At 31.2% G+C, this 18,476-nt stretch overlaps 3 long non-coding RNA genes across 3 annotated transcripts; all 3 read left to right on the top strand.

The window, feature by feature from the left end:
- The first annotated feature begins 883 nt into the window (after positions 1 to 883).
- On the top strand, positions 884 to 2,346 carry LOC138338988 (uncharacterized). Its single transcript, XR_011211920.1, has 2 exons — positions 884 to 989; positions 1,407 to 2,346. It is a non-coding gene; the product is annotated as an uncharacterized lncRNA (long non-coding RNA).
- A 3,437-nt stretch (positions 2,347 to 5,783) lies between these two features.
- Positions 5,784 to 10,090, top strand: LOC138339073 (uncharacterized). The gene is made up of 2 exons (XR_011212103.1): positions 5,784 to 6,871; positions 8,374 to 10,090. It is a non-coding gene; the product is annotated as an uncharacterized lncRNA (long non-coding RNA).
- Positions 10,091 to 14,678: 4,588 nt separating this feature from the next.
- On the top strand, positions 14,679 to 16,786 carry LOC138339000 (uncharacterized). The gene is made up of 2 exons (XR_011211945.1): positions 14,679 to 15,213; positions 16,732 to 16,786. It is a non-coding gene; the product is annotated as an uncharacterized lncRNA (long non-coding RNA).
- The last annotated feature ends 1,690 nt before the right edge of the window (positions 16,787 to 18,476 follow it).

Below are 18,476 nucleotides of genomic sequence, written 5' to 3'. Positions count from 1 at the left end.
TAATATCATTACTTTTGACTTTCTTGACTGAATTCATTGCGAGATAAAAACATTCCAATAAACATTGGAATGGTTAACTTCTACATCATCCATTAACATTGGTTGTCCATCACTTTATTTCATTCTTAATTCCTCCATTACTCTTTGTAACCTATGTAACTCCTATTGTAACCTATAAAACTCCTAAGCACATTATTTTCACTATTTACTACCTCCATTATCTTCCTATTCATTGCTAGGAAGACTTCTTGTAGTATAAATAGTGGTGGTCTTCATTTGGTTTGGTACACACAAAACACAAGAGAAAATAAAAAGTGAAAGAGTTAGTCTAAAAGAGAGTTCTTATTAGTTGAAGGGATGTGTTTTTTTGGTGGAGCTTTAGACTCAACTCTTGTCCAGAGTTGTTGAGTTAAAATTTGTGAAGGCTGTTGTATCCTTGAGGGGACAAGTCAAAGAGGACTACTGCTGGACCAGTGAAAACATTTGCTGCAGTGGGCTTGAATCTCCTTAAAGAGAACGAGATATCCGCGCCTCAGTCTTAAAGAGATTTATTTTCTTCATTTTTTATTTTCAATTGTAGTCTTGTATTTTTTGTTAGCTAGTAAGTTTTCCACTAACACATTATATTTTTAACAATAAGATTATTTTATAGATAGTCAAAATTTCAATCAATATTACCTTTTTTATAATCCTGCAAACTAATATGTAAAATAATATATATAATATAAAATACATATATATAAATGTAAATTAAAAAAATTGTTATATAAAAGAAAATATAAAATCTGAAATCAAACTTACCAAAGATATGACATATGTTAATTAATTAATAAGGCACATCTAAATATATATATATATATATGGAAGAAATATATTTGGAAATTGTAGGTGAATATCTCATCACCTGTACAAAGTTTTTAGATGGAGCCCCTTCAAACAAAATTTATTATGGCTGTAAATGTTCACCTCATTTGCCTGAAGAAGCTAAGGTAAATCTATTGGTTTGTTTGATAAAAATGAATAAATCTTCTTTGTCTCCATATACTAATAGTCCCTTTGTTTTAATTTATTTGTCTTACTTTCCTTTTTAGTTCGTTTCAAGAGAAAAAAATTGTCAATTCTTTCATTTAACCTTTTCACACTTGACTTATATTTAAGATCATAAGATTAAAGACTATTTTGGTACATTCTACATATCCTTAGACTCCACTCAAGTCAAAAGCAAACAAACAAATTGGAACAGAGAATACTATTTATATGTTTGATCCCTTGGTTTAAAGATAATGGACAAAAAGAGTATCTTATGTAGCTAGATTTTTTTAAAAAAATGGTATTATGCGTATGCTCATAAATTTGATGTCTATTACTCTAAATAGATATTTTGGTTTTTTATTGATGTAATATAGATGGGTGGCGTGAAAAGGACCTATCCATTCTTCCAGGATTTCCACCTGTCCTTTCATTTCGATGCAAAAACTGTTGTGTTGCTCCTGTATCCAGATCAAACAAATTCACTTCTTGCAGCAACAAGTGCTCAATCAATGTAGAAGAGGGAAATGTGCTCAAAAGGTTCTATATCTTACCAAGAATCGCATAGTTCTAATACTCGAGAGACTAATAATATTTAATCATTTGGCATTTTCACGGAGAAGTTATCTCAAAGTCAAAAGCTCTCAACAACTTTGCCAAATTTCGGAGAAGTAAACCGATGTTCTTTAACTGATTCAGCCCCACAATGCCTTCACCTATTCGATTATGTTCCCTCTTGGGTGATACTAAAGGACTTTAGCTTTTATACTCTTGTTCATGTACTTAGCCTTTTGATCTCGATTTCACTACCTTACAAACGTGTTTAATTTACAGGTAGCTGTTGCAAAGCATACGCGTCCTACAGGTCTAAGAATATCACTTCAACAACCCATCCATGGATTCATCCAATCTGCAAAGGTGCAGATTGATCGAGAAGCAAACTTGTAGAAGTGGCTTTCATAGTGAAGTAGAAGGAAATCTTTATTTGGAATTGAAGTTATAAAAGTTTGTTAATGCCATGTGTTTGTGATGTCCTGGTGTGTAAGGCTCGCGATAGAGGTGTGTGCATGTCTTTAATTCCTTTACATGATAGAGAACATTGTTTCGATTGATTGTCCTGACATTTATAGGGGTAGTTTGTACATAAGACTTCACAAGCATGTTGTTGCATGAAAAACATTGTGAAAGTGTGAATCCCAGAAGAGAGGTTTTCATTAGCCTCGACAGGCTCCGCTTTTTAGTTAAGTTTGTTTTTAGTTTTTCAGTTGTAATAATGAAACGATTTTGACAAAATATGGAGATTTGGGTTCTACTTGATCTTACTAGTTTCATGTAGTGAGGTTATGTTGCAAACTTTGGACCTAAATTCTTATTATCTCATCTAAACGTACAAGTCATTAAAGAAAACACTCGTCTAATCTAAATTATATCTTTAACACGCCCTGTCGATCACATGCAAACCTGATTCCTTTTTATGAGTCAAGCACATGAAAAATATATTTGATCACAGAAGTTGGGCAGTGAGACTTGATTCCAAGACCTCTATTTGTCGTGGTGCAATATCAAATTGTGTGGTCATCTTGTTTACAAGTTTAAGTTTTTAGATAGATAACACACTTCTAATCTCTTGATTGTTTCTTTAAGATGTTGACTTCTTTGGTTTCTTCTTTTGTTGAATTTTGGATACCCTTGATGAAAATCGTGACTCTTTCATTGGGATATGTCACTCATTAACGCATTTTCATAGTTAAAAATATATAACCACACTTTCACAGTCGACACGTCTGTATCAGTTGTGTGGTTTCCATACTTATATAAAAAGTTATTATTCCACTTGTCTTATAATAAAGCCATATTTTGGTGCTTTTTGGAATGCTTTGCAGTACTTTTCCAATTTATATTTTGCCCTTACTGTTGAATTTAGTTACTTTAGTTGTTTTGTACTTTTATGTGAATAAAGCTGTATTTTTGTGCCTTTTAAGATGCTTAAATTCATTCTTTTTTCCTTCATCATGTTTCTTTGCTATGATTTATTCCAACTTCTTATACTTAATAATTAATGAGAAATGTAAATTGTTATAAACTATTATTACTGAGAAATATAAAAAAAAATTAATCTAATTAATGAGATATATTAATTTTACATTTAATACTATGTTCATTCCAATTTTAGAAACATTTGTTGACTAAATATAAGAGTTTGAAAAATAAAAGACGAATTTCAAATTTGTATTCTAAAACAAGTCTTTAAAAACAAACTATTAAAATGTGATTAACTCTTCATATTTCACACGTGCCATATAAATTGAGATAATGGAAGTAATATATATTAGTTAAAAATTACTTCATGAATATTATAAATCACAACTTACTGTATAACATTCAAAAATTGATTTATTCTCCGAATTTCTCAAGTGTTACGTGTAAATTGGAATAAGAAATAATATTTATTATTTTAAAATTATGTACTTAAATTGATTAACTTTCAAAATAACACACATGCCACATATATTATTTGAAAAATACATTTAAAATAGGCTTAAGTCATTCACGACCCCTTAAAGTTGTCTTTATATTTTGTTTAGACACCTTAACTAGGATTATTACCTATTCAACACTTAAATTGTTCAAAAAATTATGTACTAAACACAAAATGTTGATATGGAAGATGAAGTGTCTTTCACTTCCTATGGGATCGTGAAGGTTTTTTAAAGGCATAATACATATATTGGACCTTAAATTTGACTTCAAATTTTAACTTTGACCTCCGACTTTCATTATGCACAAAAAGACACTTTAATTATCCAACTTTTAAATAAATAAACACATTAATCCTACATGACACAATTGATGTAGGACACCTTGTAGGGTCAAAAAAAAGACATGTAGAATGACATGTGTGTCTGTTTGTTCAACTTTATGCAAGTTTAAGTTCTATTTGTGCACATCCAAAGTAGACGGGCATAAATGTGATTTGAAACTAAGTTAAAGGGAACATTTATGTATTATGCCTTTTTTAAATACTGTTTTATTTTTATTTTTTCCAAAAAAAAACTTACACTTTTTCTACTTTAATTGACCTTGGCATTTAAATAACTTAAAATAATTTTTTAATATTTTTAAAAATAATAATTCTTAATCCAAATAAAAAGAGCACCCCGAGCCCCCACCCTTCAAATTTAAATTTTCAAAGACAACTAAATAATCTCCATTTTTTTGTTTTTATCTTTTCTATTTCTTTTCAATATTCAAAAAAAAAAAATTGAATCAAGAAACTTAGTTTGCAAGAACAATAATGAAAATAGATGTTTGAACATTGAGATTGTTGTTTCATCTCTATTTTCGGTCATCTTTGAATGAATATTACCATTCAAATAAAATTGTTACCCACTAAATTAATCAAAAATAATATCTAATAATTTGCTAAATTAGTTTAGGTCCTCTTGATTTTTCCTTACAATTGATTTAAAGATGATTAACCATTGATAAACCTGCTTTATTCATCACTCTTTTACCAACTCTTTGAATATCTTTCTCTATCACGTAATAGGAATGAAAAATAAATTTTGATAAAATTAATTTGGTTCCTTTCGAATTTTCTTTGTAATCGATTTTTGGATGGGTAATCATTGACAAATTTCTTCATCACTGTTGTATCAATCTCTTTGTATATCTTTCCTCTCACATATTAGGAATACAAAAATATTTTTTTTTTATAAAAAATCAAAGTGAAGGTTTTTGTGGTTTGAGAAAAAAAATTGATGAGAAGAAGATGATGAAGAAAGGGGTTTGAGTAGGGTGGGGTTGAGTAAAATGTATTGTCATTTCATTTATTTTAATTAAGAAATATATATAAACTTTATTTGAAATGATTTTCATTCTTTTTAACATAAAAAAAATTAAAATATATAGTTACTGGAGTCAAGTGACACATGTCATCTTTTAATTAGTTATTTTTTCTAATCATAGCAAGTGTACCATACACACTTTACTTTTTTTTTTTACTAATTATCAAAAAAGATCTAATAGGAACAGTTTTGGATAGATAAAAGTGTTTAATAGGTACTACTTTTAGTTGAGGTGTCTAAATAAATAATGCAGACAACTTTAAAGGGCTGCAGATAACTTCAGCCTTTAAAATATTTAAAAAACATCAACAACAAAATCATTTAAATTAAAAGAAATAAAATATATGTGTTAGGCATGGACTTACCCGGACTTTTGTATCTAGTATTTATCTAAAAAGACTTTTTGATGACTAAATTAAAGTTGTTGCAACTTGCAACACCCAATTGTTAGGTCACCATATTCAACTCTTATTTTTCTATCTACTTCTATTTTTTGATAACAATTACAGGAACTATCAACATTATCCTATAAACAATACGTGTATATGAAAAAGAATCAAGTCTATTTATTTGATTAAGTATTTTCAGTACATCATTATAGTCTACTTGTATTATTTCTTTCTAACACTTTTAATTTAAAAAAAATAAATCTAAACCATCAATATTAGAATAACTATTATGGGTTGAAGAAAATTCAAGGTTAAAATAATATTCTTTTTAAAAAAAAATCACCATCCGATAATCTCATTATTTAATCACCAAATAAGAAGTCAAAAATACTTTTATATGCTTCAATTGGTTCAAATCTATTTTGATGTGGAAAAATAGTGTTGACACCCGATTTTGACCGACTTTTCACCATTTTTAAGAATACTATTCGATTAAATGCGGATTTTAAATTTTAGAATTTTTAATCGACTTTCCTTGAAAATTATATATTTTAGTATGTTTTACTCTATAAAATTATCGTAAATATTATTAAAATATTCTAAAATTGCTAATGAATTCCAAATATTTTAAAGTTTAAATAATTTTTTTAATTATATAAAAATATTTTAATATATGTAATATTTTAATTAAATAGTAATTCCTACACTTTCCTTAAATTTTAAATTCTAGCCTATTCTATCATAATTTCTTTCAATTCTGGCCACTTCAATTAAAATTTTATTACAATCATAGCCACTCTTTCATTTCAATTCTAGCCACTTTAATTGCAATTTTAGCCATTCTATATCTTTGTCAATCTAATTTCAAAACATCATCTTTTAATCTCATCCGTCCATCTTAAAATAAATTTAAAATTGAATCCTAGCCCTTCATCTCTTATCAAATTCTACGGTCAAGATTTAATCTCCTATTCTTCCTAAATTCTAATACCCTAAAAGATCAAACCAAAAAAAAAAAAAACCTCTCCTACTCTCTCCAGCAGCCCCACCTCTCTCTCTCCATTCTTTTCGGTGGAAATCGTCAACCCCAAGCGAGGCAGTGACGCCCCTCTCTCTTGTCGTCTTCCCTCTCCTCTCCTCCCTCTTCTTCTCCTTTTTTGTCCTCCCTCACCCATACCTCCAGCCGCCTCTCTCTCCTTCCATTCTTTCCGGTGGGAATCGCCACCTCCGAGTGGTAGCAGCCGCCCCTTTCTTTCCTCTTCTCCTCTCTCCCCTCCCGTCTCTTATCGCCCCTTCCTCTTCTCCTCTCTCCCCTCCCGTCTCTTATCGCCCCTTCCTCTTCTCCTTTCTCTTCTATTTTTTCGCAAGCTACCAGCAGCTGCATCAAACAACGACAGGCAGCCTTTCCGACCAGCAGCAGCAAGCGCGGAACCACCAGCCAGCAGCCGCTGGCAGTGCCCCTCTCTCCCATCGTTCCAGCAGCCACAAGACAGCCTCAGCGAGCAGCCAGGCGACCTCGACCCTCCCCCTCTCTTCTCTGATTTTCAGCAGGATCGACCTCCGGCGAAGGCAAAATTCGGATGGATCTATTTAGATCCATCTTTGGTATTTCTTTTATCCATTATTACTTTGTCTATCCAATTCTCTCCGTTTGGGTTTTCATCATATTTTTCTTTTATTGTAATATGCTTATTATAACTTTGGTGTTTAAAATATGCATTGATCCGTATAGTTAATCTCTTGGGATTGATAATTATTTGATTTTTGTATTTGTGTTAATTTTCTAGTGCTCAAATTCATTAAGTTGGTTGAGAATCTTGCATATTGTCCCTCCTTAAATGTTAATTGGTGAATTTAGCTTGCTTATGAAAATAGATTATTTAATAATGGGTCAATATCATTATAAAATTATTTTTTTTGAGTATATTTGATTTCATGAATGAAAATAATCGTAAGTACGTTATTTTATTATGATTGATTGTTCCTACATGTTAGAACATGTTTAACTTGATGGATAAATCTTTGCTCATGTGATAAGATGAAAAAATAAGGAAAAAGTTTCTCACTTGTTTATTTTTGGAAAAATATTTACTCATTCTGAAAATATTTGTTATTGAGTTAGCTCTCTTAAAATGAGAAATATTAGTTGATTTCTTTTTCCTTTAATGTTTGCCTAGATTGATTCTTACATATTTATTTATGGTAATTTATTATTAGGTAAATGTTTGACCTTAAACTATTTCCTTGTCAAATTTAGTTGCTCATATATTTGGTAAAGTAATAATAATAATTTAAAAAAATAAAAAATAAAATAATAATAATAAGTTAATTGATCTTTTTTTTCTTATGTATAAATTTACTGATTTCTTACTTGTTTATTTTTGGTAAAATTATATTTGACTCTTCTTTATTTAAGGGAAATATTTTACTCTTATATGTTTATATTTGGTAATAGATTTTTAATAAAAAATTTGATTTTGTCTCTTCCTTATTCAAGGTAAAAGATTATTTGTACTTATTTTATTTTTGGTGATGAAATATTCTTATAATTTTCTGATTTTGGCTCTCCTTGAAAATAAGGAAATAGTATTATAATTAACTCCTTGATTTATTTTATTTCCATTATTGTGCTCCCCCTTATTTGCTATATAAATAGGACTCCCTCCCCTCCTTTCATACACATTGACATCTTTGAAAAGAACTCACATTCTCTAACTCATTCTTACTTTCTTACCACAAATGCTACATTATTCTTAAACTTTCTCATTCTCTCATTGCTCATACATACAAAAAACTCATCAATTCACACACTCATTCACTTTCAATCACAAATTCTCTCATTGCTCTCTTGCTACTTTAACAACACATTAATATTCCGGTAAATATTCAAGTGTTCTTCTTCGCTATTTTGCTACTTTAAAAGTTGAATCAATTTGTTTTGCTTAACCGGTTAGTATTCTTAGTATTTATACTGTCTTCACATTCACATATTTGTGTAAGCTATTGTCCTTTTTTTATATGTAGAATTCGTCATTAAATAATTGAATATTGTCTTACCTTGACTAATAAGTGTGATTACTTGTGTAGTTATTTGATTACTTTGACAGGTTTCAAACTTGAAGTTCAAGTTGAAGATTAATTGAAGAAAGATTTATTTATTTATTTGAATGTATATATATATTTTATTTTCTGCCTATTTTATTTATTCGAATGTTGTAACAATTGTAACTCTAAAAGATCATATATATAAATTTATTTGGGGGGTCGTCTAGGGGAGGGGGATTTATGTGCTTATTTGTTCATTATAATTTTTTTAGAAATCATGCCTAGGTTTGTCTTTAACCACCTAGATTTGATATTTGTAGGTGTTATAATTTAATCAATTTTCAATTTGCTTGACGCTTTTGTTAATAAGTCTTAAAAAAATAATAACTAGATTCCATTAATTTTTTAAATGTTAAAATCAAATCCTAATAATCTAGTAGGTTGTTATATGTTAAAAGTATATTATAAATTTTCATTTGTCTTATCACGTAGAAACTATGCCTAAGTATTAAATTGTTCATATCATTTACAAAATCATGCTATATGTTTCTTTTTTTTTTAACACCTAGAAATCATGTCTATAGGGTTGTAAATAAACTTTCAGCATATCCATAAAAAATAAAATTTGTTTGTGCATATTGAGCCCCCCCCCCCCTAAAATTAGTTAATATTATTTAACTAGTAATCTTATTTGTTTTCCGCATTCATGATGCAATATTTTTTTAATAATACTAATTTAGAATCATTTCATGCATTTAACTTGGCTTTAAAAATATTTCATATCAAAACCTTGTAACATAATTTTTTTAAAAAGTCATTATTCAATCTTCCTTTAAAACTTTGGATTGATTTTGACATTGTTTATTTTAAAAATAAATTATAAACACTATCTCCTAACCTATCGTTAGTGGGAAAGTCAAAGGAACTACGAGGTCTAGTTTCAATTTTTAAACCCGACGCATCCTCGGAAGTACCACCTACCCATGAATTTCAAAAAGAATTATGTGCATTTATGTGTAAATATTTATGTGCCTACATGTAAACTAAATCTTTTAAATCATTTTTTTTCAAAAACATAAACTATTTTTTAGACCGACCTCAGATCAAAATTGTTTCTATGGTGGAGAAGCACGATCAACAATATCATGACATCATCCCTATAAAGAAACAAACATTTTTTTAAAAAATAAAAATTTCATATTCAAAACTTGCTACATTTTTCAAACTTTACTTCCACATATTAATTGCTTAATATTTGCCAATTTTGTCTATAACATAGCCTCGTATGTTAAAATAAATTAAAAAAAATATAAAATAAACTTGATTGCTTATTATTGCTGTCATCTAGCCTCACATGTTTAAATTAACAAAATAGCCTTAATTGCTTTATACTTGTTATCACTTAGCAAGCATATTAATAAATAATAATGAAGTGACCTTGATTGCTACTTGTAACCCCCACATAGATTGCATGAGATAGGCCGGGACCCATGCTTGTGGACCTCGAGGGATGCCTAACACCTTCCCCTCGAGGTAATTTGAACCCTCACCCTAATCTCTGGCTCGTTGACCTTAGTTAGACTTATTTAGGTTATATAGGTGCCCTAACGCGCCTTAATTCATTAGGTGGCGACTCCAAACTCGAAAATCCCAAAAGAGTTGTTAGGTCGCGCACAAAACCCGTTTTCTGCGAAAAATGGGGCGCGACAGAATGACGACTCCGCTGGGGATATTAGGTTCTTACCATTACGTGTTTCATGTTTATTTATGTGGGGTTTACTTTATATTATTTATTTCATTATTTGCTTGGTGTTCATCATATTTAGTTATCATTTTGTTGTCTTGTTTAATGTTTCACCCCTTTTCCTCCCTTCTTATTTGTTTATTACCATGTTTCACATTCCCCCGTTTCCCTTATTTGTTCACTACATTTAATCCCATACCTTCTTTTCTTATTTGCGTGATTTTTTAACACCTTTATTTATTTATGCTTACTTATTTATTTACTGTTTTTTAAAATGCTTATATGTACAATTTTCCAATTTAAATGCTAAGTATTTATTGTTTTGATAACTGGCATTCTGCTCATATCTCTCCCAATTGGGACTCTCCCCCTTTTTTCGTGATGTTGTGCCTTTGCACCTCTCACAACTACACCAATTCTATTCAAATACCCATTATAGAGAGTCGACATATGCGTGGACGTAACGGATAGTTTTACTACCGCGAAACCACGAGCCTCTCGCATAGAATCCTTTCAAGTCCGCGTCGAGACAACTCTTAGAAGTCCTTGTTAGGTCATACATGCTGCATAAACCCTAGGTTGTTTGACCCTTGGCGTCAATCCATATAATTAGTAGCCACTCTATTGTCTAAAGGGCCCCAACACCCTTTAGACAAATTGCATATTTATGTGTCAATTTGATCATCATATTTTAAATCAAGTCATTATGTCAAAATGGAGTTAAAATCTTTCTTTGACTCTAAAACTTCAAATTGTCAAAGTATAACTTGAATCAATTATGTGACCTTATTCTATTAACTGTTATAATTGTCCCACTTTGAGCTTATTGTGTCATTCATTTGAAATTATAATTTTGGCTCACTATATAATAACTCAGTTTTGTGTTTGATTTATTTCATTGATTAAAGGTTGTCTAGTATTTGGATAATTGGCTCGACTAAGATTCTGCAATATGACAAATATGTTCAACCTTCGAAAAAATCACTCATCTTCTCGTCCAAAACAAAGTACCTTTTGGACCATCTCTCCTCATCCTATTCATACTCACACCCTCTCTCAACAAAGGTCTCCAATACACCTCAATTTTGATGCTTCAGGATATGAGGGAATAGATGACAAAATAGAGAGATGTAAGCTAGATGCACTGCAACGAAAAATGCATGACTTGGAGAAGAGGGTGAATGGAGGACTACATTCAATACCTACTCATGACCTAAGATATAAAAATTTATGTCTACACCCAGGAGTTGAATTACCGTCGGGATTTAAAATTCCAAAATTCAACATGTTCGACGAACGTGGGGATCCAATGGCACATCTCAAAGATTTTTGCAGCAGGCTAGTTGGCTTAGAAAACAATGAACCTCTCCTAATGAGGTTATTTATTCAAAGCTTATCAGGAATAGCTTTCACTTGGTACGTCAAACAAGACTTTTACAAATGGCTCGCATGGGAAGACATGGCTCGAGACTTTGTGGAACAATACAAGTTTAATAAGAAGGTTGACCCTACAATGTTAAATTTGATCAAATTGATGAAACTAAGTCATGAATCTTTTGAGGAATATGCCATACGATGGAGAATGGAAGCCTCCAAGATACGTCACTTAACGCATGAAGAGGAGTTGGTCCAAACTCTCATCAGATCACTTGAGGGTATATACTACAAAACCCTATTCTTTGCTGGTATTCAAAGTTTCGATAGTCTAATTCGAATTGGAAAAGAGTTAGAATATGGCATTCAGTCTGGAAGAATTGCTGATACACAAAAATCTTTTCAAGTCCTGAAAGAATCATTAGATGAAAGGAACGAAGATGCATCTACCTATATACCTCCGAAACAAAGAAATCAGAATATTGAGCAAATTCATGCTAGTCTTGAGCCTTCCAACCCTCAGGTATCTCAACATAAGGTGAGGAAACCTCGTGTCTTCACTCCCTTAAGGGAAACTTTGACCGACATTTTCCAGAGATTATGCGCTAAAGGACTTCTAAGACCAATAAATGGATAGATTCCCAAGCACTCTACGTCAAACTTTGATCTATCCAAAAATTGTGCCTATCATTCAAACATTCAAGGTCATGACAGTGAAGAATGTGCAGCATTGAGAAATAAGATTCAGAATATGATTAAAAAAGGAAAAATTATAGTGCAACAAGGACAACAAATCAACAATTGCAATCCTTTTATGGCGAATACATTCATCGTTCAAGGAGATCCTACAAAGATGTACGTTAGGCACTTGACAAGAAAGCGTAAATCACATCAGAGAAATTGATATGGACAAGACTCTTATGAACAAAGTTGGCTTTATTGTTCTCCGACCTTATGCCCAAAGCTTTCCTCATTCCTTTCATTTTTCCTTGTAATTCTGAACTACGTTTGACCTGATTTCCTTTTTGGATACGTAGGCAACCCTTGATGGGTCCGGTCTCTATCAAATAAATTTTTTTCTTTCCCATGGTCATTCAAAACACTTCTTTACAAATTCAAATCTAGACTAATTGACAATCCATGAACATAATTGACACTTGAATTTGAAGTCGAGCCTTAATGTCCAAATACAAGACAATCATTTTTTTTGGAACTTACAATTTTTTTTGAGTGAAGCAGGATTTAAAATTCCCCCACTAATAAAATGGGGCAGAATTTTTGAGGAAACCTCAAAAAATTTTAGAGAGATATTTAACAAAGTGAGTATATATCTTATACTCTAAACTGGGGCAGAAATTTTTGAGAAATCCTCAAAAATTTCATCACAAGGGATTGCAACTCTAAAGGCAAAACAAGCACAGGTATGGCCATCTCTCGCCTTTTGAATTTACGAATTTTCTCTGGATGCAGGAATAAATTATATATGAGTGTACTGTCATATTTAGGAGCTACTATGTAAGTCATACTATTCTCGGATTATTTTTTGAAGAGGCTATTATCAAATTTTTTTCTGCGACTGACTGAATATATATTTAAGCTCTCCCACCTTGTTATAATACGATATTTAGTCTCTACCGCCTTACAATAGGATGTTTAGGCTCGTCTGCCTTACAATACGACATTTAGGCTCGTCTGCCTTACAATACGACATTTAGGCTCGTCTACCTTACAATATGACATTTAGGCTCTTCCGCCTTACAATAGGATATTTAGGCTCTTCCGCCTTACAATAGGATATTTAGGCTCATCTGCCTTACAATACGATGTTTAGGCTCGTCTGCCTTACAATACAACATTTAGGCTCTTCCGCCTTATAATAGGATGTCTAGGCTTTTCCGCCTTAAAATAGTATGTTTAGGCTCGTCCGCATTTAAAAGACGTTTAGACTCTCCTTGCAACCAGACATTTTGCTTATATTATTATATGTTTATACAATCAAATATTTTGGAGTTTGACGTTATTCTTCAGAGATGGTTTTCAATCCTTAAAGAAGTCAAAGACCATCAAGGCTTGCACTACGTCTCAAAGCAGATACGCTCCTTATCACCTCTTGTCATTTATTTAGAACTCATTTTTATCATTATTCGTCATACTTTATCTATTCATAAGCTAACACTTTATCTAGAATTTGCAGATATAATCGATCGCCCCTTGATTACAATTATTTTGCTATCATTGCAACAAAGACCCTATCAATTCTTTGCTACTCATACTCTGAACCGTGCTCAAATGTTGATAACCTCACTCTATCATGCTCTTCCTGCTTATCTGTCACGCTCTTCTAGCCTCTCAATCTCTCTCTTCTCGCTACTCTATTCTTATCTATTCAAGCCGATATCGTGCCTTTCAAATATCTTAGCGCTCTTTCAATTTTTAAGAGTTTCATTTGCTCTTAAATCTAGAACTACACACGACCTGATTCTCGTATAACCAGAGATATGTAGGCGGCTTAATACCAAAGTCTCGGTCGTACCCTTTTCAACTCTATATCGTTTCAATTGATCCAATTGACATCTCTCATCGGTCGGACAAAATCAGCTACTAAGTGAACGTTGGTTGCCAGACAATTCATTCTTCATTCTCAATCAACCAAGGGGCAGCTGTTGACACCCGATTTTGACCGACCTTTGACCATTTTTAAGAATACTATTCGATTAAATACGTATTTTAAATTTTAGAATTTTTAATCGACTTTGCTTGAAAATTATATATTTTAGTATGTTTTACTCTATAAAATTATCGTAAATATTATTAAAATATTTTAAAATTACTTATGAATTCCAAATATTTTAAAGTTTAAATGATTTTTTCAATTATATAAAAATATATTAATATATGTAGTATTTTAATTAAATAGTAATTCCTACACTTTCCTTAAATTTTAAATTCTAGCCTATTCTATCATAATTTCTTTCAATTCTAGCCACTTCAATTAAATTTTATTACAATCATAGCCACTCTTTCGTTTCAATTCTAGCCACTTTAATTGCAATTTTAACCATTCTATATCTTTGTCAATCTAATTTCAAAACATCATCTTTTAATCTCATCCGTCCATCTTAAAATAAATTCAAAATCGAATCCTAGCCCTTTATCTCTTATCAAATTCTACGGTCAAGATTTAATCTCCTATTCTTCCTAAAGTCTAATACCCTAAAAGATCAAACCAAAAAAAAAAGACCTATCCTGCTCTCTCCAGCCGGCCCACCTCTCTCTCTCCATTCTTTCCGGTGGAAATCATCAACCCCAAGCGAGGCGGCGACGCCCCTCTCTCTTGTCGTCTTCCCTCTCCTCTCCTCCATCTTCTTCTCATTTTTTCTCCTCCCTCACCCATACCTCCAGCCGCCTCTCTCTCCTTCCATTCTTTCCGGTGGGAATCGCCACCTCCGAGTGGTAGCAGCCGCCCCTTTCTCTCCTCTTCTCCTCTCTCCCCTCCCGTCTCTTATCGCCCTTTCCTCTTCTCCTTTCTCTTCTATTTTTTCGCAATTTACCAGCAGCTGCATCAAACAACGACAGGCAGCCTTTCCGACCAGCAGCAGCAAGCGCGGAACCACCAGCCAGCAGCCACTGGCAGTGCCCCTCTCTCCCATCGTTCCAGCAGCCACAAGACAGCCTCAGCGAGCAGCCAGGCGACCTCGACCCTCCCCCTCTTTTCTCCGATTTTCAGCATGATCGACCTCCGGCGAAGGCAAAATTTGGATGAATCTATTCAGATCCATCTTTGGTATTTCTTTTATCCATTACTACTTTGTCTATCCAATTCTCTCCGTTTGGGGTTTCATCATATTTTTCTTTTATTCTAATATGCTTATTATAACTTTGGTGTTTAAAATATGCATTGATCTGTATAGTTAATCTCTTGGGATTGATAATTATTTGATTTTTGTATTTGTGTTAATTTTCTAGTGCTCAAATTCATTAAGTTGGTTGAGAATCTTGCATATTGTCCCTCCTTAAATGTTAATTAGTGAATTTAGCTTGCTTATGAAGGTAGATTATTTGATAATGGGTCAATATCATTATAAAATTATTTTTTTTGAGTATATTTGATTTCATGAATGATAATAATTGTAAGTATGTTATTTTATTATGATTGATTGTTCCTACATGTTAGAACATGCTTAATTTGATGGATAAATCTTTGCTCATGTGATAAGATGAAAAAATAAGGAAAAAGTTTCTCACTTGTTTATTTTTGGAAAAATATTTACTCATTCTGAAAATATTTGTTATTGAGTTAGCTCTCTTAAAATGAGAAATAAGAGTTGATTTCTTTTTCCTTTAATGTTTGTCTAGATTGATTCTTACATATTTATTTATGGTAATTTATTATTAGGTAAATGTTTGACCTTAAATTATTTCCTTGTCAAATTTAGTTGCTCATATATTTGGTAAAGTAATAATAATAATTTAAAAAAAATAAAAAATAAAATAATAATAAGTTAATTGATCTTTTTTTATTATGTATAAATTTATTGATTTCTTACTTGTTTATTTTTGGTAAAATTATATTTGACTCTTCTTTATTTAAGGGAAATATTTTATTCTTATATGTTTATATTTGGTAATAGATTTTTAATATAAAATTTGATTTTGTCTCTTCCTTATTCAAGGTAAAAGATTATTTGTACTTATTTTATTTTTGGTGATGAAATATTCTTATAATTTTCTGATTTTGGCTCTCCTTGAAAATAAGGAAATAGTATTATAATTAACTCCTTGATTTATTTTATTTCCATTATTGTGCTCCCCCTTATTTGCTATATAAATAGGACTCCCTCCCCTCCTTTCATACACATTGACATCTTTGAAAAGAACTCACATTCTCTAACTCATTCTTACTTTCTTACCACAAATGCTACATTATTCTTAAACTTTCTCATTCTCTCATTGCTCATACATACAAAAAACTCATCAATTCACACACTCATTCACTTTCAATCACAAATTATCTCATCACTCTCCCTTCTCTCATTGCTCTCTTGCTACTTTAACAACACATTAATATTCCGGTAAATATTCAAGTGTTCTTCTTCGCTATTTTGCTACTTTAAAAGTTGAATCAATTTGTTTTGCTTAACCGGTTAGTATTCTTAACATTTATACTGTCTTCACATTCACATATTTGTGTAACCTATTGTCTGTTTTTTTATATGTAGAATTCGTCATTAAATAATTGCATATTGTCTCACCTTGACTAATAACTGTGATTACTTGTGTAGTTATTTGATTACTTTGACAGGTTTCAAACTTGAAGTTCAAGTTGAAGATTAATTGAAGAAAGATTTATTTGTTTATTTGAATGTATATATATATTTTATTTTTTGCCTATTTATTCGAATGTTGTAACAATTGTAACTCTAAAAGTTCATATATATATATTTATTTGGGGGGTCGTCTAGGGGAGGGGATTTATATGCTTATTTGTTCATTATAAATTTTTTAGAAATCATGCCTAGGTTTGTCTTTAACCACCTAGATTTGATATTTATAGGTGTTATAATCTAATCAATTTTCAATTTTCTTGACGCTTTTGTTAATAAGTCTTAAAAAAATAATAACTAGATTCAATTAATTTTTTAAATGTTAAAATCAAATCCTAATAATCTAGTAGGTTGTTAGATGTTAAAAATATATTATAAATTTTCATTTGTCTTATCACGTAGAAACTATGCCTAAGATTAGTTAATATTATTTAACTAGTAATCCTATTTGTTTTCCGCATTCATGATGCAATATTTTTTTAATAATACTAATTTAGAATCATTTCATGCATTTAACTTGGCTTTAAAAATATTTCATATCAAAACCTTGTAACATAATTTTTTTAAAAAGTCATTATTCAATCTTCCTTTAAAACTTTGGATTGATTTTGACATTGTTTATTTTAAAAATAAATTATAAACACTATCTCCTAACCTATCGTTAGTGGGAAAGTCAAAGGAACTACGAGGTCTAGTTCCAATTTTTAAACCCGACGCATCCTCGGAAGTACCACCTACCCATGAATTTCAAAGAGAATTATGTGCATTTATGTGTAAATATTTATGTGCCTACATGTAAACTAAATCTTTTAAATCATTTTTTTTCAAAAACATAAACTATTTTTTAGACCGACCTCAGATCAAAATTGTTTCTATGGTGGAGGAGCGCGATCAACAATATCGTGACATCATCCCTATAAAGAAACAAAATTTTTTAAAAAAATAAAAATTTCATATTCAAAACTTGCTCCATTTTTACAAACTTTACTTTCGCACATATTAATTGCTTAATATTTGCCAATTTTTTCTATAACATAGCCTCGTATGTTAAAATAAAATAAAAATATAAAATAAACTTGATTGCTTATTATTGCTGTCATCTAGCCTCGCATGTTTAAATTAATAAAATAGCCTTAATTGCTTTATACTTGTTATCACTTAGCAAGCATATTAATGAATAATAATGAAGTGACCTTGATTGCTACTTGTAACCCCCACATATATTGAATGAGATACGGCCGGGACCCATGCTTGTGGACCTCGAGGGATGCCTAACACCTTCCCCTCGAGGTAATTTGAACCCTTACCCTAATCTCTGTCTCGTTGACCTTAGTTAGACTTAGTTAGGTTATGTAGGTGCCCTAACGCGCCTTAATTCATTAGGTTGCAACTCCAAACCCGAAAATCCCAAAAGAGTTGTTAGGTCGCGCACAAAACCCGTTTTCTGCGAAAATGGAGCGCAACAAATAGTTTGATCTACTAGAATATATAAAGTAATCAACTCTAAAGATTCTTCAAGGGACTTAGTCATTTCATTATCCATATTTCCATAAAATTATTTCATACGAAAATCAGATTTATATTCATGTTATATGCAATTACTTTACTAGAAATTATAGCACTGATAGTACATATACTATTTTTTTAAAACAATATACATAAGTTATTGTTTCATAAAAATTGGGGGCCCAAAAATATGAGGCCCCAAGCGATGACTTTAGAG

The sequence above is a fragment of the Solanum lycopersicum genome, chromosome 10 (genome assembly GCF_036512215.1).
Source record: "Solanum lycopersicum chromosome 10, SLM_r2.1".
Classification (NCBI taxonomy): domain Eukaryota; kingdom Viridiplantae; phylum Streptophyta; class Magnoliopsida; order Solanales; family Solanaceae; genus Solanum; species Solanum lycopersicum.
This window is presented reverse-complemented; position numbering and strand designations above follow the sequence as displayed.